Source organism: Falco rusticolus, chromosome 1 (assembly GCF_015220075.1).
Source record: "Falco rusticolus isolate bFalRus1 chromosome 1, bFalRus1.pri, whole genome shotgun sequence".
Lineage (NCBI taxonomy): Eukaryota > Metazoa > Chordata > Aves > Falconiformes > Falconidae > Falco > Falco rusticolus.
In genome coordinates this window covers 54400477-54413777 of record NC_051187.1, presented here as the reverse complement: position 1 = coordinate 54413777, position 13301 = coordinate 54400477, and the positions used below count along the sequence as shown (strand labels likewise).

The following is a 13301-nucleotide window of genomic DNA, read 5'->3' as shown; positions in this document are numbered from 1 at the left end:
TAATAAAACAGAATTCTGCCCCTATGGGATAATGTAGCAGATATTACCATTGTTTAGATAAAAGCTGATGATAAAACCTCCTGCCAGAGCTGCATGATTCTTGCCTTCATCTCATAATAGATCAGGTGGGAGTTTCTGCTGGCGCTTGCGCTGTGATGCTGGAGATCAGCTCACACTAACTCTACACACGTAAATAATTAACACAAGGTGGAAGGAGATCCAGAATTAGACCACGATTCTAGTGGGGCTTTTCAGAGAAGGGTGGATGCAAGTGGCTGGAAATAGCTGGGACTGTGATCTTCAAAGACATTTAGATGCCAAGTCTAGATCCCTGTGGATATTTAGAAAACAGTTTATTTAAACTTAATATGCCAAAAATCTGATATTCTTTTCCTGGAGTACCATTTTCCTGCTTAGCTTGGCCTATGTCTGCTTTGACTTGGGTTTTAGATAGTTTGTACTGTGGAATTGTGATTCCTCTTGCATTATCTTCTCTGTGCTTTGCAATTAAGAACAGTTTTAGTCAGTGTTGCTGCAGCTTGTAGAGAAAATTAAGCCTCAAGAACCTCAGTTTACCACAAAAGGGGTTTATTTTCATTATAAATAAATAAAATAAAGCAAAGAGAATTTAAATAAAATAGAATAAATACATTTTTGAAATAACACAGCAGTAATAGCTGTAATCCCTTGCTTATTGCTTGTGTACTTACAAGGACTGGCAGCACACCACAGCGTGTCTCGGTACCTCCCAAAACGCGGGTGCTTGTGCTTTTTCCTAAAAGGCTGACTAAGACACAGTAAAGCAAGGGGCTATTTTTTGAAAGTTAAATACACGGAGTTCATTTTTTGGAGTATGCACTGTGTTGGATTTTCAGAAATGCAGGTGATTTCCAGGTAAATTTGTAGTGTGATGGTGGGGCGGACATGGGAGGGGTTGTGTGGAGAGGGGGCAGGACCGTGGTGGTACCAGTTGCACACTGGCATGAGCACGGGCTTTTCACTTAAAGAATCTGTCAGCGTTTCTAGCCTGTCTTTGTAGACTCCCCTGGAAAAGGATAAAATAACAGCCCTCTTTGTTTGTACAAAATGAAGACTGAAAAGGATATTCAGATTGATGTGTACCTTCCAGTTGGCTTCTGCGCTCTGGTCCGAGAAATGTATTTACAGATCGCAGCGTGGCAGGGAGTCGGAGCGTGGAGCTGGGGCCGCTCCATGTTGTGGCAGAGGGCACGAAACGTGCGATTAGCACCGCAACAAAATCGTACTTTTCAGTGCTAATGGCTGACTTTACTAATAGTGGTGTCGCTGCACATGGAGAGGAGCAGAATGAAGAAATAACTGAGAAAACCACGAAGAGCAATAATGTTCCCCAGAAATAGCTTTTTTTTCTTTTCTTGGATATATGAAGTGTGGCATGCAGTGCTCTTGCCTATATTGCATTCTCCATCTGGCTGGTTACTGAAAGCTCAGATTCTCCTGGGCTTTTCTGAGTTATTTACTTTAATATTCTGCCTTTTATAGACAAGATTATCTTACAAACTGGATTCTCCATAGTGGATAGATTTTTATGGTTTAATCCTGTTTTTGATATCTAATTCTATTTTTTCCCCTTGAATTTAATATCTTTTCCCCTGACACACATACATAAACATGCACAGGATTTCATGTGTCTTATGTGTCGTCTTTTTTTTTTGGTGGTAGTGTCTCATGCAGAGATTCTTTTCTTACCACACTTGATTGAGAAATAGCTCCTATGGGATTCAGAGAATTGTTCTATACCTCCAGCTTAGGGACTAAGTAGTCCCCATGCGCCTTGTTCCCTTTAAATGGGGACTACAGCTAAACCCAATTAATACAGAGGGAATCCTTCCATTGATTTCACTTATCTCTTAGTCAGGATATCTGTCTTTTATGCTTCATTATCATTATCACTGAGCATATCATAATACATGCATTTATCCTACTATATGCGTGTAAGGTAAGGGAGCAATAGTCTTTCCGCTTTATTGATGAGGATTTGAAGTATAGCAAGATGAAGTGCTTGATCTGGCAAGAGACTGAATTCAGTTTCTGGAGACCTGGTTTAGGTAAATTCCAACATATTGCCACCAAAAGGCTCTGCCAAGTGGCTGTAGGTGCTGGTGAAATGTATGTATCCTTTATGCAGATGATGCAATTTATGCAAAGTAGTGTAGAAACAGTTCTGGGAGCACAGCTTGGGATCCAGGACAAGCCATCCTTCTGGGATGACAGCCCTAAGTGAGAACAGCAAATCTGCTTTCTCTCTCTCTCTCTCTCCATGCTCTTTTTCTCCTTGGTACACACTCAACATTATGCCTCGGTGGCATACCTGCAATGAGAGTGAAAACTCCGCCCTGCGCAGAGTATTGCTTGGTGGCTGTAGGACTTTACTGACAGATTATGGACCTGAGCGATCTGAAGCAAAGCCTGGGTAGTGAATGACCAGTGAGAAATTGTTCTGCTTTGTTCCTGTGAGACTTCTTGCAATATGTTGGCTCTTCAGAAGAGGATTCAGGGTTGGAAAGCCCGAAGCTGGCAATTGTGGGTTTGAGGTTTTTTGTTTGTTTCTTTCTTTCTTTTAGTTGGAAGGTAATCAGTTGGTCTCCAGAATGGGTGGTGATAGGGTGCTTTGGGTTGCAGTGGAGGATGTGCTTAGGATGGGAGGAAGAACGTCTTCCAAACTATAGCCAAAGCAAAATAGCTGGAGTTTTGTCAGCCATGGGATCATGCCAGGGGCTTTCTCTGTTCTTCCTCTATCCCACCCATCACAGTGACTGGTAAAGCCCTGCATTATGCAGTGAAAGATGGATCTCTTCTGGTTTAGGTATTTAATTTTATGTGGGAAAATAATGTGGCTTTTTTCTTTTCTTTACTTTTTAAGACATCTGTGTGAAGGTCCTGTAGTGCCTCGGGCAAATCACTGTAAGATTTAAAGCAGAAAGCTTAGGACTGTGTTTAGTCTTCCCATTAGGCTGAAAGGGGTTTAGATTTCCACTGATTGACCACTGAACCCTCCCTTCCTCCCTCCCTCCGCCAGCTTCACTTCTCCGGCCCAGATCAATGTCAGTAGTTAAATGGATCGGTTATTTGAAAGCTGTCTGTTGACCTTTCCTTCATGACTGATTGCATGAAAAGTGCACAGGAGTGTGGCTTCCAGCTAGGCGAGCAGTCACTGCTGACGGCTCTCTTTCACCACTCCCCATAGCCCACTAGGATTTCCCACAGAGGAATAGGCTGCCTGCGAAGATGCTGGACCAGAGAGTGCTCTCAAGTAACCATAATCAAGCTGAAAGCCAGCTCTAGTCTTCCTCAATGGCTAAGAGGAATTATTTATGAAGAGGAGACAAGGGCTGAGTGGTTTACTGGCCTTCAAAACACTTCCTGACTGGACGTCTGGAATCCGAGAGCCGCAAGAGCCCTGGGTGGCAGTTGCCTACGGGTGTTGGCAGGTGTCCTACCAAAAATGAGGAAAGAGGACAAAACCAGGGCCATCTGACTCTCTCTGGTGCACGCACCAGCATGCACTTGCCATCTCATGCACTCACCATCTTGCACACGTGCTGTCCTAGCCCGGAGAAATAATTAAGTTTTCTATCTTTCAATATGCATTTGAAATACAAAAACAGCCTGCAGGAGCAGATGCAGAGAATTAGTCTTTGTGCAACTCTTCCTTCTTATGCGTTCCCAGTCTAAAACTAATGTCAGAGCTTTAATTTGCTTTAAATCTCCTGTAACCAATTCCATGGTAACAGGTTTTGATTTCTGGCATATGGAACATTTTAGTTACTCCCGATTGTTAGCATTATGAATAATAAACCCACCTTTTAACTCTTAAAGTTTGGCAGTGCAGTAAGTGACGTTCTGTTTGCACAGAGGCAGAGAATACAAATTACCCTAAATCAGGTAATGGGAAGCTGATGTATGATGATTATGTTGTTTCATCACCCAGTTTTTAGTAGGTTGTGCAGGATCGGTAATTCACTGCATGATCTCCCTTTTAAATCACTTTCTTAATAAACATGTAACAACACTAGCCTGATGTAGGGCACAGCACGACTCTGTGCTTAATCTAAATTTTACAAACCAGCAATACACCACAAGTAGTGAAAAGGTTCACAATGTCAAAGTTTGATTCTGATTATCAGGGAATTGCTCTCTGTAACGTGTAGGGTGACACAGAAAGCAGGAAAGGAGGGTGGAACAGGCTGAGGACTGGAGTTTCTGGTAATAAATATGATGTTCCAAAGCCTAGGCTGGTGCATGAAATTACTATTGTAACCTGGGTTAACGGTGGATGCCAGGCAGTTTGGCAATTGGAACAAAGGTTGGGGTTTTTTGATGGCAATGATTTATCATCAGCTGGCTTCCCTGTTGCCCATCAGTGCTCTTCAGCTGTGGCACTGCAAGGAGGTCCTGCCAGAGTTGGCCTTAACCCTTCACAGACAGTGGAGAAAATAGCTTGTGGAGGAGCTCTGAAAGGCACAAGCTGGGAGTGAAGAGTGAATTAATCTGTTGGAGGCTGAAGAGGGCTTAGGAGCCTTAGAGAGGTCAAGAATGTGATCCTGCTCCCCACGGAGGGAAGTATGTGCAGCCTGCTATATTAATCTTTGGGGCATGGTGTGGTGGAAGGAAGGGCAAACAAAGCTGAAAATGTGAGACCTACCTTGTGTTAACTGCTGCCTGTATAACAGCCACCCTAAATTTCAGCTGCTGTAATTCAATGCCAGCAGATGAAGACAGAATCAGCCAGGTTTAAGTGTAGGTAAAGCTGCTAGCGGTAGTTTTCACTGCATTACATGTATGACAATTTTGGATTAAAAAGTCACTGATTCGAATGCAATTCCCACATTCAAACATGGGAATGCAGAAAGCTCAGGAATGGTGCTCTGTAGTATTTATGAACAACTAATTTTGCACATCTGGCTGCTGGAGTCTGATTCAGGCTTACCACAACAGTTGTCATGCTGTGCGGGACCCAGCGATGGGGCTGAGGTGGAGAAGGACACAAGTTCTCATCTCTGCAGCCATCCCCAGCTGCTGAGACAAGGTGGGTAGAGCCAGGCCAGAGCTCTCAGCTCAGAAAAGATCCTCCTGGGCTATTGATGGCTTTAAGGGGCTTCCATGTGGCTCAGCACCCAAAAGTGAAATTGTAATAAGGAAAACTTGACACATCCACCCAAAAGACACTTGTACTGTACTGTGGTTAATGGCATCTCCATGTTCTATTTGGCTCCATATTTCTTTCAGTTTTCATAAAAGCTCTATGTGGCTTTTTTCACCCAGCTAAACCATGTAGTTGATGAATCAACGACTCCTCTTCTGATGTGCTCGTCCACACAACATGGGTTTCATTATGGCAAAACTTGCAATTTGCCTTGAACGCCCTAGTAATTAACAAATGCTATCAGCATGCCACCAGTTGCCACTGTTGGGAAGTACGGGTGGAAAAGGTTCACTGTCACTTTCACATCATCCTCTAAGTGGCCTAATCAAAGACCAGGGAGAGATGTTTCAGGCTTAATAAAAGAAATTGTAGCGCTTGTAATAGAGAGCAGCTCTTGCTCATCTATAGAGTCAAAACTAATACCTTTCTTTTTCCTGAGGGGTGAGGGATGAAATGCTGACTTTTACCAAATCATAGGGAAGTGAGACTGTTTCAGGGTCTAAAAAGAGTGTAGTCAGGAATAGACAATTCGTTTCTTCTCTCAGTGTAAGATAATTTTAAGTTATTCCTTGTACTGGAAGAGGGAGGGAAGGAAGTAAAATGGAGACAGAAGAGGAACAAAATAAATTTGGGGTGTGGGGTGGGGGGACAAACTTGACAGCTAGCTAGCTTGCTTGCAAACTCACTTTGAACCTAGTCCATGCTCAGTCAGCATAGCTGCATGGTTTTTTGCCCTGCTGACTTACCTGGAGTAACTCCGTTACATGATTCTTATTTTAGTTAGGGTGGCTTGGTAGGTGAGAGGTGTGTTAGGAAAAGCAAATTCATGATATTTAAGAAATATTTCTGTAGTTAGAATCAGCAGGAGAGTTGGTGTGTGTTAGAAAGGAGGCTGGTGCTTGCCTACTTATTCTGATAGAAATGGAATGAGAACAAAAACCTCTCAGGCAGAAAGGTGTTATATTAAGGCCTTGAGGAAGTGGACAACATTCTGGATGCTATGGAAACTGAGACGCTTGGGTTCATGCAAGACTGTTGCAGAAATGGCTTTGCTTTCATGCTCAGCCCTTTCACCAAAGTGGTGTGGAGAATCTAGAGAGAGCGTCTCTAAGTCAGTTTAATATTCACTGAGAACATGCCTTCCTTCTTCCAACAAACCTTCAGGTTTTGTTCCAGTAATTCCCTTCCTTAAATTGTTTTTAAAATAGATACTTTTCTGGAATTAAAAAAAGAAACCTACAGGGTCATTCTTCTGTTGCAAAGATGGGATGAGGGCCTTTAATAGGGCTAGAAACTACAGACGTATTAAATAATATGTTTAGAATTGCAAAGTTGTTCACTGGAGAATTAATTTCTCAAGAGCAGTCAGCACCCATTGCTTTGGTGTTTGCTTGGGTATGACAAGGTTGAGTCTCTATTCTGTCTCTGCCAGATCAGGGACCTGAATTTCAGTTTCTACTGAAAAAACACCCACTGAGTATCCTGACTATAGGCTGTTGGGTTCATTTCTGAACTGAAACTTGTGTCTTTGATCTGAAGAAAGAATGGCAAAAGCTTCAGAGAAATAAGCTTATTTCATCAAATTATTTTCATTATGGATACTATGCCAATTTTCCTTCAGGAGGGAGCAAAGGGAGTATGTCTAAAGATTTCCTACCAATGTAATAAAGAATGAAATGAAATATAGATGTCATATTGGTACCTGACTTCCCTCCTTTCCTCAAGGATTCTTTCATTGCCAAAGCTGAGATATAAAGAAGACAGCAATAATCGCTGGGGCAATTCCTTATCCCATACCTGGTGTCCTTGCATGGCTCTTCACACCCAGCGCTAAAGGGAATCCTTGTGTCTCCCACTGATCTCATCGGCTAGAGGCCATGAACTACTTCTGAGCACACATTTACAGCTCGGGGAAGCAGTTACTCAGGGTCACTGCAGCACTTTGTTGGTGGGGAACTATTCCTGAGCAGAGTACTTGATTCCCAGGCAGGGTCTCGCAGTGTGCCCAAGGTAACAGCACCTGAACTTCAAATGAATCTAGGGTTGGTGAATTGTTTTGATAGCTGAACAGAAATGCAAAGGATGCAAAGCTTTTTCCCCTTCCTCCCTTCCCTCCTTCCTTCTTCCCACATAGCACAGCTGTCTTTAGCTTTCTTTCCCACCCAGCACTGGGTGCCTGACTGTTCCCAGTGTTGTGGTGCTCCACACTCACGTTTCCACAGGGAGTCCAGCCACCCTTTCCACAACATCCCCCCCAAGCTACCTGAGGTCTGATAGACGGGGGAGTGAATGTGCTTTCCCATCTGCTGCAGGTGCAAGGACATCACCAGATTTTGCAAATGACCCATTTGTCCCTCATGGAAACCTCTGAGTATGGGCTTCAGACTTCAGCAGTTCTATTTCCCAAACAGGCCTTTCCCCGTAGGTAGGCAGAAAGCAGTCGGTTGATAGAAGACACACAAGAGCTATTTAACTCCCTGCCAGCTTAGTATAATGGGCTGCACCAGTGTGCTGCCTTGAAAAAACGGGGAAAATATCAGGCAATCTGGTTTGTTTTTATTGAGAGGGAGAAACGTAGACATTTTGAGAGATTTAAGTGATATGCCTAAGGCTGGGCAGGGGGTCTGACTGGAGCTCAGACGTGAATTTGCGGTTGCCCAGTCATGTAACTTCAGCTCAAGACTTTTTCTAACCTTTGAATAAAATGTATTTAAAGCCAAACAGTTACAGTTCTTTCTGGCATTGCTTCTTTCACATAATTCTTGCAAATCCAAGGATATTACAAAGTTTAAGAATAAACTCAGGTCACAATACCCTGCATTTTCCTCAAGTCTTCTAGTGAATTTTGAGAACATAATTTCTGTTTTATCATGGTGAAAAGTAGCACCTGCAGTGGCTTTATTTCTTTGCAAATGCCAAATCTAATGTTTCAAAGAAAGCTGAAGATGAAATGAAAATGAGAGCAGAAGGGTACATAGCTGTCATTAGCCTTAAGATTGTTTATGAAAACCTGAGATGACCTACAGCTTTAAATGACATTGATTGGCGTTCTTTAACTTTGTGCTAATGGACTAATGACTTGCAAAGCTCTGAACATTCAAAGGAGAAAAAAAAAAAAAAGACTGACATCTGTGAAAGATGTTGATTGCAATCTGTGGCATTCAGCTGACTTTCCCACTAAGTGTTAAATATGCAGGACACTGCACAGAATTGTAATTGTTGCTATTTAAAAAAAAAAAAAAAACAAAAAAACAACCAAAACAAAAAAACCAAACAAAAAACCCAAAAAAAAAACCCCAAATAACAAAAACGGAAAAACAAAACCAAACCCAAACCATTCCTCAAATAACAGTCTTGTCTTTAGTGCTATGAATACAACATGTTGAAATGAATACTTTCAGCTGTAGCCTCTTGATAGTAGAGGCAAACCTTGATACAATTAAGCAGCATGTAGTGTCTGAACAGTCCTTCTAAATCTTCAGTCTAAAGGACAGAGTACTGAGGAAATAAAAGCTAAAAAAAAATATGAGATACCCCCCCCCCCCTCCTCCCCCTGCTACAGAACACATACCAACTATCTTTGATTCTTGTTTTCCCCCTTAACTCCGTTGGATGTTTGGGATAAAAGGAAGGGTAGGATTCGTCTTAAATGTCCAGTGTAGTGGTGACCTTTTCTTCTTCTTCTCCATTTATTATCCTGAGTAAAATGTGCCACTACAAGAATCCTTTCAAGATGTGAAATACTGCTGAAAGGTCACTGTTTAGAGCACAGCCAATATAGCATGAGGCACGGCTAATCTATTGGTTCTATGATGAATATGTTGACAAGCAGCTGAATTTTAATAATTAATCATGATAAAACTAAGGTGATTTAATAATTTAGAGTCTGATAATGGAGAGTGGTGAGACTCCTTGAGTAGGCAGTTTCTGTTAAGTTTCACCTCTGTTAATTTTAACCAAAAGGAGCACTGTCACTTTTAATTATCAGCGAGAAGCTCTTGGAGCTGTATGGCTGGCACAGAGGAGGTCAGCTTCGGTAAATGTTAACAGCTCGGAGAGAAAATTTGGGGAGCACATATAAAGTCAGTCTAAAGCTAATCAATGTGGTTGGTTCCTTAAGCTGTACATTTGCTTTATTATAGTAGTGCATGCCTGAAGAACAAGTAAGCAAAATGGTAAAAAGGGACTAGACAGAAAGTAGATGCTTGTCATTCCAAATATGTCAATCATGAAAAGTCAGTGCGAAGCCCTGACCTTACTAGTGGTGGTGGCAGAATTGTTGTCATCTCTATGCTCCGTTCCAAAAATGGAACCAGAGTTTACCCATTTATATGTATGTTTTCACCAAGAAGTTCTCATGACCTCTCCACCATTGCAGTTTCCTCCCTGAAAACATTTTGAATTCCTAAAGGCATGAGATGTAGGTACTTAGACTTTTGTCAGGCAGGTTGCCCTTTCCAAAAACTTTGCATTTTTTAATTTAAATAGCCCATTTCAACAGAAAGAGGTAAGAGACCTCACAAATATTTCTCCAAGCTCTGTGAAAATCAGTACCTGGATATGAGAGAGGATAAATGATGTTCTGGTAGAGGGAAGGATGTGTGTGTGGAAGGAGGGGTATGCACACCTTGCCCCAGCAGCCGTACTCCATGCTTCTCCAGCAGCCACAATGGGAATACTGCGGTGATGCCAGGGGTGAGACCCCACTGGGACCAGAGAAGGAGGTTGAGGGGATGTAAGGCAGGAATTGAAAGGAAACCAGTCTTCAGCAATTCTGCTGCTGTGGGAATAACTTTTGGGTTTATATCCCAACTGAGAAATGCGTCATGCTTTCTCAGGACTGAATATGCAGGTGTAGGCACTGCAGCGTGTACTCCATATAAGGTTGCCAACGTGGCATTAGATGCTGCAGTGCCTGAGCATTGACTTATGTTTCCCGCTACTTACAGTAGGAAATTCCTGGAATACTGATACTACTGAGGTACTTATTCAGTTATCAGAAGCATTTGGCAAGTTTCTAAGGGCGACCACTGTAGCTGAAATGTTATTTTAGTAATTTTACAAAGCTCTTTGATAAACACAGGCTGACATTTCTAAGAAACCCTGTTCTCGTCACCCTTGTGGCGGTCAGAGTTGGCCAGTAGAGAGGAAACACCTCACACGGTGTGGCTCAGGTTACACAAACCAGATGATTTAACAGACTTCTCAATGTTCGCCGTTTAAAGAGGTGCTTTTGTTCTAGACTTGGCTGAGTTTTCAGAGGGCTGTCGTTCTCCACTTAAATGTCTTGTTTGCAAAAGTTGACTGTTCATGTTAAAGATGCATTGGCGTGGTTTTAAAAGAAGAAATAATAAAGCAGGGCAGTAAGTAGTTAAAGTATACGGTGTGTAATATTCAGTTCCTTTACTTGGCCTCAGCACTGTATCAGTGGCAAAAAAATTAACACCAAAAAAATGCATGCAAAACCGGCTGCTTCTGAGAAGCGCTCCGAGCAGTACCCGCTTGCCACTCTTACACCTCCAAGTGTGTGATCTTGTCTCTGTTAGTTGTTTGTTTTGGCCAGACTCCAAGGGATTTGTACTACAGGCTGTTTTGTCAGTGCAGTTGACATAACTCACAGTTTTTCTCTTTGGTTTTTCACTACAGATAATCGTATTTGTTGTACTGCACAGAATAACTTCATGTCACTGTAGTTTCATGTCACATTCTGTTGGTGTGTGATGAAGGCATGTCATGTCATGATTTTATGTCATTATACGACAAGATACCTTCCTCATAAATTAACACAATTTGATTAAGTTAAAACATTGGGTCAAGTTACTGCATTGCAAAGTTTCAGGAGTTGCAGAGACTCCAACTAATTCAGAATAATAACACAGCTTTAGGCTAAGCTTGTGGGATATGATATACTCCCCATAAAATGAGGTTTGTCCCATGAACTTCTTTGTAGACAACCTTTGCATCATATTCCAGCCTAAGGCTGAGCCTAAGGCTGTTATTAAAAAAGTTTCTGAATTGGCTAGCAAGAAGGGTGATGCAATGCATGTGTTTTAGGCATCCATTTCTCTAAAGACAAAATTTGCATATATTTGTACCTGCCAGTTTCCAGTAGACTTGAATGAAAGGGGTCCCCAAATGTCTGTCTGTCTTACACCCTAAATCTATTATGTAGCAGTGCGATGTACTGTAGCAGATGTATGGATGTTTGAAAGAATGACAGCATCCAGTGCACCATCTATCTATGGGGATCCATGATCCATAAATCATTACATTTATGTGTAGCAACCTGCTGCATAAAGTATGGCACTTAACATACGATAAGAGAATGTTACCTGGCAGGAAAAATAATTATGCCTGTTTTATAGTAAATCATAATTAATTGTCCATGTCCTCAATAAAATGTGCCAATGTCTCTGAAGTCATATGTGAACCGTGTGCAATTATAGACAAATGTCTGCATGAAAGGGTCAGATGTGTTCCACGTGCCCTGGGAAGCCCAGTCACTTAGCACCAGACTTGAGAGCTAACTCTCTATCTCAGGGGTCACCAAATTCAACCCCCTTATGTTAATGCTATCACCTACTGACTTATTTGGTAAGGTAATTGCATGTGTTATTACTCAATTACGGTAGATTTTTTTATTATAATTCACTCATCTATAAATTCCAGGCCAAACCAGACTGCATATTAGATAATCTTTGTATTTGTTACATGTACGGAAAGAAATAGTTGAATCACATTTTTAAGTATGAAAATTTGTATCAGCAGTCATCAGATTCTTTTCTGCAGGCTGGAAAGAGAGTATTATTACATTATTTCTTAGAAATACATGCTTTTGAGTTAGATTCCCTATGTATGTATAGAAGGTTTTTGAGAATCTTGTAACTTTTTCAAATGTTGAGTATTTTTTGTAGGTGACGGAAATGAGCTGAAAGTATAAAATTACCAACCCCCCACCAAGTTTTCCTTCTTGGTAGACATTCATCACTTTAAAACATTTAAAACTTGAGCTTTATTTTTAATCCAGCTTTGTACTTACTACATAACATCAATAACTACTTATATTTTCAATTCAGTCTATGGACAAAAGGACAAATCAAGCCTAGCTTGTTCATGATTTATTGTAAAAGGATTAGCTATTAGGTTTGATTTCAGGCCAGCAGAAAGCCCTTGCACTTTAACTATCCCTACCTAATAAATAATTTTTCTCAAGCCATTCAACATTAGATGTAAAAAGTGAGCTCTCTCCTACAAGCTCACATAGCTGTTGAATGGTAAAATTGCCTCTTGCACTTTGTCTTTTACTACATTTTAAACAATGGACATCACGTTTATCCCTTCCCTAAACAAATGGTACAATGAAGTAATCTGTTCTACATGACTTTAAAATAATGACAAGAGAGTTCAGTGTTCAGGAGCTGACAAGCTCACTTTAGGATGGAGATGAATCATAGCCACTGGGTGTATGTGATAATGCTACTTCTCTGCTGCGCTGCCGCACACCTCAGAGGTGATGCTTGGGGGATGCACTGCGACCTCATCCCTTGGGTGCGCTGTGATTTGTTCACATCTTCCTCTAAGGTGGAAACCCACCTTCATCTGCCTGGCAAAGGAGTGACAAGAGAAAAAGAGAAAGGGCCCGATCCTGCAAACTAAGCATACCCAGAAGCCTTGAGTTCCCTCAGCTCGCTAATGATTAAGGTGCTCAGGTTTGTCCATTCTGCATTAGACATGGCAGCATGGGGAATTTTAAGTGCTTGTTTCCATTTGGTTTGTTTCTGCCAGCAGTTGATGCCTAGTTTTTCATTTGGTTGCTCTGTGGCTGGTGCACTGCATCAGTAAAAAGTAAAACCTGTTACATAAATCAGATAAAGAAAATATCTGTCAATTCCTTATGGAAGTTTATCTGTTTTGAACTGCTTTCATGACTGATGTGTGCTTGGGCTAAGAAAAGAAAGCAAGCTGCCAACACCTCTGGCCATTTTAAGATCTCTTGTGGAGAGTTTAATGCTCCTTTTGCAATCTTTGGGAATTGTCTGCTTGGGCTGATCATAAGACAAAAGTGAAGTAAAGGCCATGAAACCAGCAGTGAAAGAAAGTCAGAGTTTTCCTCCTG

General features: G+C 41.5%; 1 protein-coding gene across 2 annotated transcripts in view; it reads left to right on the top strand.

Annotated features, from left to right (window-relative positions):
• Positions 1 to 13301, top strand: part of UNC5C (unc-5 netrin receptor C) — a 257187-nt gene that overhangs the window by 46325 nt on the left and 197561 nt on the right. The gene's annotated exons all lie outside the window — the stretch shown is intronic.